Source organism: Tachypleus tridentatus, unplaced genomic scaffold, assembly GCF_004210375.1.
Source record: "Tachypleus tridentatus isolate NWPU-2018 unplaced genomic scaffold, ASM421037v1 Hic_cluster_2, whole genome shotgun sequence".
Classification (NCBI taxonomy): Eukaryota; Metazoa; Arthropoda; class Merostomata; order Xiphosura; family Limulidae; genus Tachypleus; species Tachypleus tridentatus.
Window position 1 is genome coordinate 34,188,921 of NW_027467782.1, and position 11,026 is coordinate 34,199,946.

At 30.8% G+C, this 11,026-nt stretch overlaps 1 long non-coding RNA gene across 1 annotated transcript; it reads right to left on the reverse strand.

Annotated features, from left to right (window-relative positions):
* Positions 1-56: 56 nt before the first annotated feature.
* LOC143243113 (uncharacterized) lies at positions 57-10,706 on the reverse strand. Its single transcript, XR_013023912.1, has 4 exons — positions 10,624-10,706; positions 8,384-8,498; positions 630-763; positions 57-311 (listed from the first exon to the last, which is right to left on the reverse strand). It is a non-coding gene; the product is annotated as an uncharacterized LOC143243113 (long non-coding RNA).
* Positions 10,707-11,026: the final 320 nt, after the last annotated feature.

The following is an 11,026-nucleotide window of genomic DNA, read 5'->3' on the forward strand; positions in this document are numbered from 1 at the left end:
GCCAAAACTACCCTAAAATATTTTTTGTTACACCTGAAATTTATTTGGTAAAGAGATCAGTCAGACTTATGTATTATCAAATATGTAAATGTTATTTTATTGTTATTCCAATTTGATTATAAAAATTTAATATAAACAATTCTAAGAAGTTATGAGTGAAAGTAAAGAAGAATATGTCAACCACACAAAATGTCTCATATCCAGTGCTGGTGAGGCTTTTCACCAATAACAGGGCTCATCATTCTGGGTGAAATGTGGCTGACATGGTAGTTGTCTTGCTTTATTTATATCAGCAGTTGCATGAGCAGAAACTACAATGATGTGAACTAAATTATGTAAGTCATTCATAAGTCAGATTACAGTTGGAATTAATAACATAATATTTAATATTTAGTTATTTATTTTTAACAACATTTATTATTTTACTTGAATTAACAGAAAGAAGAACAAGGAAATCAGCAATAAAATAAACTTTAAAATGATTTATATCTAACTCCAACCTTTAATAAAATAAACTTAAAATGCAACAAATACCTAGAACTAAGATTGTGAATTATCTAACAGATAAAACTGGATTACAAATGAAATAAAAACGTTAGATACTACAATATAAAGATATGTGTTTATACCTGTGTTTAGATTGTTTTTCTGAGCAGCAAAATTTTACTTATCCAAGTAAGCAACTGAAGAACTGACAAAAAGTAGTTTGAATGTCTGGTAAGCCACTTGCACTAAGGACATTTTGCATCACACTTAATGTGGCCTGGTAAAAAACAAAATGCATATTACGTTATCATTCTCACAAAAATAACAAATCTTTAGACCTAAAAATCATTACAGAAACTAAACTTTCTAAACAAATTCAAATAAAACAAAAATATGCCTCCAGCTTCAGCATGCTAAAGATATATTTTTCTAACTGAAGTATGGATATACACATAAAAAACTTACAAAAAAAATTAAAACACTAAGACATTTCTTTAATTCATTTTAATTATTTATCTAAAAAGATGAATTTTTCTTGTTTGAATGTGTTACTGATAACACAGACTTCTATGATATTTTCATTAACCTTTTGATCTGGAATATATCAACTACCGAAAAGTTGTTTATCAAGAATACAATTAAAGTTACAGGCAATGAAGTTTGTGTTTTAAGTAGAAATAATTTGAAGCACAAACATCAAATGAATGAACATGAAAAAACCTATATTCCTATAACTTACACTAGAGAAAATGAAGCTTTTTATTTTTTCAAAGCTGGCTAATTTAAGTATTGTTAAGAAGAGCATTTATTAGGTCATTTTATATGAAATGGCTTATTTTCATAGTAGAACAGTGACTGTGATTAGAATAAGCTGAATACAGTAACTTGACTGTATGCTATTTGATACTGATGAGAGTGCCGTGTTTTACATTTGCCTGTCATGTCAAGTTGTATTATAATTGTTTTTGTATTTCTTTGGAACCCTACACAAGATGATTTCTTCAAAAGAACTGAAACTACTTTTTTGATATGAGCTCAAATTGGCAAAAAAATGCAGGCAAGGTTGCTAAAAACATCAATTTGGCACTGGAACAAGGGAATACTTCTCAAACTACTATTCGTTCTGGTAATAGGAACCTCGAGAATAAACACTGAGGAAGGTTTCAATCTGTTGTGAATGAAGAAACAGTAAGTGCTACTGCATAAGCTAGCCCACACATGACAGTTCATATTAAGTGCTACTGCATAAGCTAGCCCACACATGACAGTTCATATTAAGTGCTACTGCATAAGCTAGCCCACGCATGACAGTTCATATTAAATGCTACTGCATAAGCTAGCCCACTCATGACAGTTCATATTAAGTGCTACTGCATAAGCTAGTCCACACATGACAGTTCATATTAAGTGCTACTGCATAAGCTAGCCCACACATGACAGTTCATATTAAGTGCTACTGCATAAGCTAGCCCACACATGACAGTTCATATTAAGTGCTACTGCATAAGCTTGCCCACACGACAGTTCATATTAAGTGCTACTGCATAAGCTTGCCCACACATGACAGTTCATATTAAGTGCTACTGCATAAGCTAGCCCACGCATGACAGTTCATATTAAATGCTACTGCATAAGCTAGCCCACACATGACAGTTCATATAAGTGCTACTGCATAAGCTAGCCCACACATGACAGTTCATACATATTTAGTGCTACTGCATAAGCTAGCCCACGCATGACAGTTCATATTAAGTGCTACTGCATAAGCTAGCCCACACATGACAGTTCATATTAAGTGCTACTGCATAAGCCAGCCCACACATGACAGTTCATATTAAGTGCTACTGCATAAGCTAGCCCACACATGACAGTTCATATTAAGTGCTACTGCATGAGCTAGCCCACACATGACAGTTCAGGCACTTTCAGTGGACTGAGAAGTTTCCAGTGCAACTGTTTCTCATCACCTGGCTGCAATCAGAAAGTTAAAAATTTGGGCAAAGAGGTACCACATGAACTGATAGAAGAGCAGAAAACTGGTTAGGAACAAGAGGGAGTCATTCTTAAAGCAAAGCATTACCTATGACAAGAAGTGGATCCTATATGGAAAAAAAAACCTATGCAGAAAATATAGCATACTTTGATTATTAAAACTGGTGTTTGTAAAAAATATGGAGTTTTAATTTTACATATACAGTCAGCCATGAAACAAACTACTACATCAACAAAACCACTGTAATAACTGAATGTCAAAAGATTATTGTACTATTAAAACTTTAACTGTACTAAATAGATGTGACATCATACTAAGAGGACATACCATAGTGTTAAGAAGATACCAAACCATCCTCAGTGTAAAAAAACAAGCATCCTCAATAATCATCAACAAGTACCCTGAAGTATCAGTATTCCCAGAAGAAAACTGTGGTAACACAACATCAACATGAACACTGTACTAATATAGCAACATAAAGATCATTGTACTGACAATGCATAAACAAGGATACAATAATTAACAATATACTAGAATAACTGTAGTGTACAGGTTAATATGTTCACTGTACTAATATGCATTAACAAGATCAATATGCTGGAACAACAGCCAAAAGATATCCAAGGTAACAGAATGCCTACAAAGTCATTATAATAAGAGCACATCATAAAGCTAGTATACTGTCTGTTCATGATGCAATAGTATACAGGATAATGACAAAAAAAAAAAGAGAGAGAGAGAAAAAAATATTACCACACTGACAACACAACTGTATATATATATATATATATATTCAGGGAACCATCAAGCCCAACACAACACCAGAATAACAAAACGTTATGATAACATAAAATAACTAAAAGATCACTGCAATAAAGGAACAGATAAAAATCCATTGTACAAAAACATATATAACAACACTGTATTAACTCTCTCAACACAGCCTTGAACTGTATGACTGACCATGTGACCACCTTGTGCTTGTTTACAGTCTGTTTAGATTTAATACTTCTAACTTTCAAAGTGGTATATTTTCAAAAATCTGGCAATGTTTCAGTTAATATTACAAGTCTCTAACATACAAAAAATCATATTTAATTAAATAAAATAAAGATTTGTCCCTATGATAATTTGTTTTGAATAATCTGTGTGAAAAGTTATTTTAATGTTAAAATTAAAAATACCTCCTTTGTATATAACCCTAAGACCTCCATAAATACATTTCAAACATTTTTTTCAGTAAATCTTGATAGTTTATATGTTATTTTTCTAACCCAACTCAAAACAGGATTGATTAACTTGACTGACCTTGAAACCACCAAAAACAATAAAATAAATTTAAAAAAACCCTGAATTACACTTTCTTCTTTCTAGAATGACTTCATATTGCAAGAAGAAACTATATTCATTTATCCTAAGTAGCTCTTAGTTTGTAACACATCTATTTATAATTAAGGTTTATCACCATTTAAACTGCAACAAACTACTGTCAAGCCATTATAAGATGTAAAATCAAGTCAAGAAACATCCAGCTCACATTACGCTATCGAATTACATTACCCATGAGCTACTACAACTAGTACAACAAGCTCAAGTGTCTCGTGAAAAAATTATACTTATTGTTGATTTTACTTTATCTTAACTTAAAAAATATCCTTACTTATTTTTTACATTTTAGTTGCTTTTATAATTATACACAAAAAATAAACATAAACAAATAAATAAATGAAACACTTGAACAATCTACACTGTTTCTCTTGATTGTTGAAGAGAGTTAACCATAACTTTTAATGCTGCTTATATTATCGCAATTTATAATTTTTATTTTATTAAATAATGCTACAAACAACATAGACTATAACATGCAAAATTTACACAAATTTCCTTATCACTCAAAAATTTACTAGCTTTCTAGATCTGTGACAAGAGTCATTACAAATTAATCCAAGCTAGTCATTTCTCAATGGAACGTTGGTTATACAGAACAAAATATTGTGAAATACATCATTTGATAGAATGAAAACCTTAACTGTCTATTAGTTATAGGTAACATACAGTTAAGCATAAAGAGAACTATGAACACAACTTGAAAGAGAGGATGTGACAGCAGGAGTCTGACTTTCTATTCAGTAGAAAAAAATGTTGAAGACTATATTTAATGTGGTTTATCTGAGCAACGATGATTTTAGAGAAAGTAGTTTTCATTCAATTTCATACTTCTTCCATGGGTGGTGGATAAAATCTGCCATGAGAGCATGTGTCATGTGTGTCACACTAGGAAATATTCAGGATTTTTTAAGATAGTGCGTTGCAAAATTAAGAGCTGATTATTTATATGTTATTAAAATATGGTTTATTAACAAAGGTTTTATGCTATTCTAATTGGCATACCATAACCATGAAGTTGTTTAATAAAATATTCAAGGTAAGACACTAAAACATTGTGTCATGTTCAGCACCCAGTGCGATGGGGTTAAAGGAAAAGATAAGACAATTGTACTATAACATCAACAAAACTACTGTGCTAAAGGAATACAAACCAGAGCATTACACCAACAAAACAAAAACACCACTATAATAAAGGAATAAATTCAAGTCTACTATACCAGAATATCAATAACACTACTGTAATAATGGAACAAAAACATGACTACTGTACCAGAACATCAGTAACACCACTATACTAAAGGAACAGAAACAAGACTATTGTACTAGAACACCCATAACACCACTGTATTAAAAAAACATAAACAAGACTGCTGTACCAGAACATTAATGACACCCCTGCTCTAGAGGAACAGAAACAATAGTATATCAGAATATCAATAACATCACTGTACCTAAAGGACAGAAACAAGATTACTATACCAGAACACCACTGCACTAAGTGAACAGAAACAAGATGACCGTACCAGAACATCAATAACACCACTGTAATAAAGGAACAGAAACAAGACTACTATACCAGAAACTCAATAACACCACTATACTAACTAAACGGAAACAGTACTAATGTACCAGAACATTAATAATGCCACTGTACCTAAGGAACAGAAACAGGACTAATGTACCAAAACATCAATAATGCCACTGTACCTAAGGAACAGAAACAAGACTAATGTACCAGAACATCAATAATGCCACTGTACCTAAGGAACAGAAACAAGACTAATGTACCAGAACATCAATAAACACCACTGTAGCTAAAGAACAAAAACAAGACTAATGTACCAGAACATTGGTACTAAAGAAATGTTTTTGACTGTACTAAGTCATGAACAGTGTAATAATAGCACAGTAACATTTAGTTCTATGTAGGTAATCCAAGTAATTGTTAACAACACACAAACGTACTACATTATCTTACTTAGAAAATTATAGAGGAATCCATCAGTAACAACAGAGCATTTTACAATGTGAGGTGCACATAACATGAAACTTATTATTAACATAAACATAATATATTCATTGACCCTCTGGGTGGAGAATGGCAGTTCTTCAGGATGGACATACATGGTTATCAATACCTAGCAGTTTTCGTATTAGTAGTAAAGTATTCTATTACCAAAACACTCATCAACCTGTGCAAAAATTATTTAGCTAAGAAAGAAGCTGCATCATTCAAATGATGCAATGGCCCCTCTAGAGCCCTGATCTCAATCCAGCTATGCAGAGCTGGGATTTGATAGATCCAAAATAAGATAAATCAAAAGTTGCATATAAAGAAACTTTATGGGAGTGTATTAGAGACACTTAGAACAATATCCTAAAAGAAACTTTAATTAAATATTTTACAACCATGCATGAAAGATGAAACAACTAGCACTTCCACCAAGTTTCTTTTGTACTGAATATGAAGATTAATACACTTTTGATGTTTCACGTGTAACCAACTTTCTATTGTTTTGTGAAAGTAACCTGACACCTAATGTTTGACTAACATTTTTGCACAGTACTGTAAAGCTGGTAATATAATGCTTGTATCAGTGCAGGTTTAGAATACAAGTTGTGTATCTTGTGGTCAGTGCTCTTACTTTCTTCAATTTCATGCTATTTCAGAAACTATACAACTGCTTCAATAAATAAGGACAAGTACAAATAACTGATAAAATTAAAACTAGGTATAGCTCATTTGATATATAAAACACAATATTATGACCAATGATAATATCAAATTAATTTGTCTTATTTTCTTTCACATTTTTAATGGCTAATTTAATCATGTGTGAAAAACTGTATGAGAAGATGAGAAAATGATTATGTCATAAATGGAACAATGCAGACAAAATAAAACTTTAACAAAAAAAAATCTCTCTAATGGATACATTTACATGATTTAAGACACAGGGGAAAAAGAAAACCAGATGTGACAAAACTATTAAAATCATTTCACAATTATATTTCAAAAAAATTCATAATCTAAAATAGTACACAAATACTAAACAAACTTACATAATTTTTCAAGTACAAGCATAGATATTATCCAATTAGGTTGCACATTTTAGTGGGAGAGGGCAACAAACAACAACAGCACAACATCAACTAGCCAGTCCAAAGGGTTAAAAATAAGATCATTTTAATTCCCATCTTCAAAACATGTGCAGGATATATTTTGCTCAATATTAAATAAGCCACTTACATATTCTAGATATGCCAGTCAGATGCTATTAACTGAATTCAAAATTGACTCAGATCTAATATAAAATTTTCTCTCTGTATAAGGACAAAAATCTATGTTTGTCTTATCTTACACCTCCTAGCTCGCAGGGGGCTAACCTCAACCAAACTTTGTGGGATGATAATTTGGAATAAGGGACACTTAATGAATGTTCACAATTCCTTCCCTTCATTATTACTATTACTGAGTATTTATCATCTTTGATGTAAATTAACATTATCTACATTCACATATGGTGCCACATCTATACACAAAAAAAAACACTTAAACTTTCAATAGAACAACACATACACAGTGTGTATATATCTCAGAGAGTGCACTAGCTTTATCTATGGAAGAATTCAAAGAAATAATATGGTTGCCAAAATTGCAATACAACATAAACTTGCCTGAAGCTTCTGCTCCAATAGCCAACATAATGCTGGTGTGAAATGTCCTTTCTTCAGTTATACCCATTTCCTACTTCAAACCATGATCTTTGAATTTTGACCTCCAAGCCACTTCTGTGCCCAATGGTTGTCAATTAATTAATCATATGAAACATTGTAATAGGACATTCAGAGGGGGGTGTTGAAAGTAGGTAACAGTAAGCATCTCTAATGCCACTACTTCTTCCTACAAGGTCACCCTGACCATCACACAGTGTATACCATATCTAAAGTATACACATATTGAGTTTTTAAAGTTTATACAAAACTTTCGTTGAGGTAATAATTAATGCTGTAATAATGTGTTATATTATAAATAAATTGTGTAAAGTTAGTATTTTTGTATTATTTATTACAGTATCCACCCACAAACTTTGTTTTAAGCTTATAAACCCAAACAAAGAACAGGTACCTCATCTTGTGTGACAAACTCAAAGAGGTTAATTAAGTAATTATGGATACCTTTAGTCTCATCAGTACTAATTATAGTTCCACTCTGGTACAGTAATAAATCTACAGACTTACAATGCTAAAATCAGAGGTTCGATTCCCATGGGTAAACTCGACAGATAGCCCAATGTGGCTTTTTTATAAAAAAAACATACACATACTAATTATAAGAATGCAACAAAGTACCTGATTACTTTCATTATTCACAGTTAAGGTTGTCACAATCTACTGGCACAGTGGTGTAGTGACTGGTCATACAATCAACAACTAATTTTTAAATATCAGTACTTAATTTCATTATAAACTTATAATTAAGTACATTAAAGCAATTTATAACTAAATACATACCAATTTAAGATCAATTCCTCCTAATTCTAGTTGCTTGCATAGTATATTCCACAATTTCTCTTTACTTCCTGGTGTAAACTGAAGTAAGTCAAATACCAGTAACTCCATTACAAACCTAAAGATGCAAAGAAAGAATAACCACGTACAAATTATACAGTTGGACGATGCTTTTAAAATGAAACATTTCATTGTAATACCTTATCTTATTGAGTTGCTAATCACATTTTTAAGTTTTAATATATTTCAAAATTAGTCCATACATTGAAAGCAATATATGGAGCTCTTAGACTGAAAAGCTGTTTCAATTTTTGCTTGAATCTCACAAACATTAGTTACTCTGTACCGAACAGTTAAGAATAAACAAAAGTTGAAATATTATAACCAGAAAAGACAAAATCACTACTATAAGATCTTACTGAAGAACATGGTCTATGTTACAATATTTAATGAAACAACTGTTTGAATTCTTACTTTTCAAGTGAACTACAGTGATTAAGGTGTTTGTGAACCAGTGCTAAGCCTTGTAACATTTTCACAAGGTTAGATTCCATGTAAAATGCAAAACAAGGTACAAAGCAGCCTTTCTGCAATTCTGTAAAGAACATATCCAATGAATGCACAGCATGTGGAGTCATATCCTTTTTAAAGATGAATCATGGTTCACTCTGTACTTAAATAGCAGGCATATAATAATTTTAAACCAGATCAAGCCATTACCATGCATGAACTTATCAAGTACAACCCATCACTGAAATGCATACAACCTCTGTATATATGAGCAATGACAGATGTACAAACACTTTCAGGAAGGGCCTAGGTCCCTGGACCAACTTTGTTACCATTTTGTGGTTGCTATAGATTTCATGCTGTTAATTCTAAATTAGTAAGTGCATGTTTACAAAATTTGTAAATATTACAATGCTATCATACGCAAAATATTAGTTTTATTTCTATTAAGTTTTAAGGTTTGTTATGCAATGTTTTATCATACCCTTTGTTATTTTAGCACATTGCCTATTTAATGTGCAAAGTAATTTTCATTTTAAGATAAAAATATATTTTTATGCATCAGAAAATTTTCAAATTTCACATACAAAATATTTATATCATCCAAATAGTTTTATGACACATTTCTTAAGAAAAATAAACTTTATATTTTATATTATTTCCTCACCAAATCTCTCTATGGGTCAAGTCAGTTTGATGATCTCATAACCACCACATAAAATTAGGAAATAAATATAGCATAAATTATGCCTTTTTCACTCAAGAATGACTACAGATTATAACACCACAACATAAATGTTCAGATTATATAGATTAAATCTCATTATATTATACAATTATACAGTTTTATTATTTTTACTATACTGCCTTTCAGCCATGCCAAGCTAACACAAATTACAATGATGTGGTGCACATGCACTCATGTTTCCCAAACCAATAATATAAAACTGATTTTAAATCTTTACAAAGTGACCTATTTTTGTGTGTTTTAGCGGCCTAATATTTTGTAAAATACAGCCACATTGCAATTATTGTACATTATATATCTACATAGTTTATTAACATTTTCAAACATGTTATTAAACTTATTTTTCTTAAAACATAAAACAGGAAATGAAGAAGTAAAGAAAGCAATTGTCTTTTCCAGCTACAACCTTTCCACCTGGATGATGCTTGTTATAGCTTATTAATCTTTAGGATATTTCAAACATAGAAAACATGAAACAAAATTTTTGTAAAGGTTTTAAATATATATTGGAATAACCAAAATATTCAAAAACTACAATACTGATAACCACTGAATTCCACTATAATTCATTAAGCTTAGTAACTGAGCTGTATTTGCACCTAAAAAATTATGAAATTTAAACAGACTAAAAACTCAACTTTCCAGCACAAAAGAGATTGGAAGGCTTACTCTAGCAGTTAAAATTTAGAAGTAAAACATATCATATGCAAGAAAAACAATAAATTGTCCCACTCCAGTAACTCAATTTTAGTGGTGACGTGCCATCTACATGTGCATAAAGTGATTAAAATAAACTATGTATGATTTTAGAAGTGGATATATCTTATTATAGTTAAAATATTACAATTTCTAACTATCCTTTTGCTTTTTTGTGTAATATGTCTTATTCAAACATTTCAACAAAAATCAAGAACATAGAGAAGGTATTGTGTACATTTTACAGTTATAATAAAATTTTGTATCAGTTCTAAACTTTCATACTTACATTACTTGAACTTGTAAACTTTCACATCCTTCAACACTTTTCAAAACAATTGGAATCACAGAGAAGACTAGTTTTTCTTCTGCCTTTATAACATTAAATGTAGTAAAATATCAGAATTATATACATTTCTTAAAATTAAATATACTTACATACAAACTATATACATAACATTATGTGCAGGCAAATATCAGAATTTGTTATTTGTCAATTATGGTTTGTCTAAGCAATGACAATTTTATTCTGAGTAATTTAAGTTTAATTTTGTACTTTTTGAAAGGGTGGTGAATTAAATAGGGAAGACAAGATACCTAAAGTAAATATGTCATGTGTTATACTAAGAGAAATTCAGGAAGTTTTTTTAAAATATGACCTCGTAGAATTAAAAACTTATAAAGATACGAAT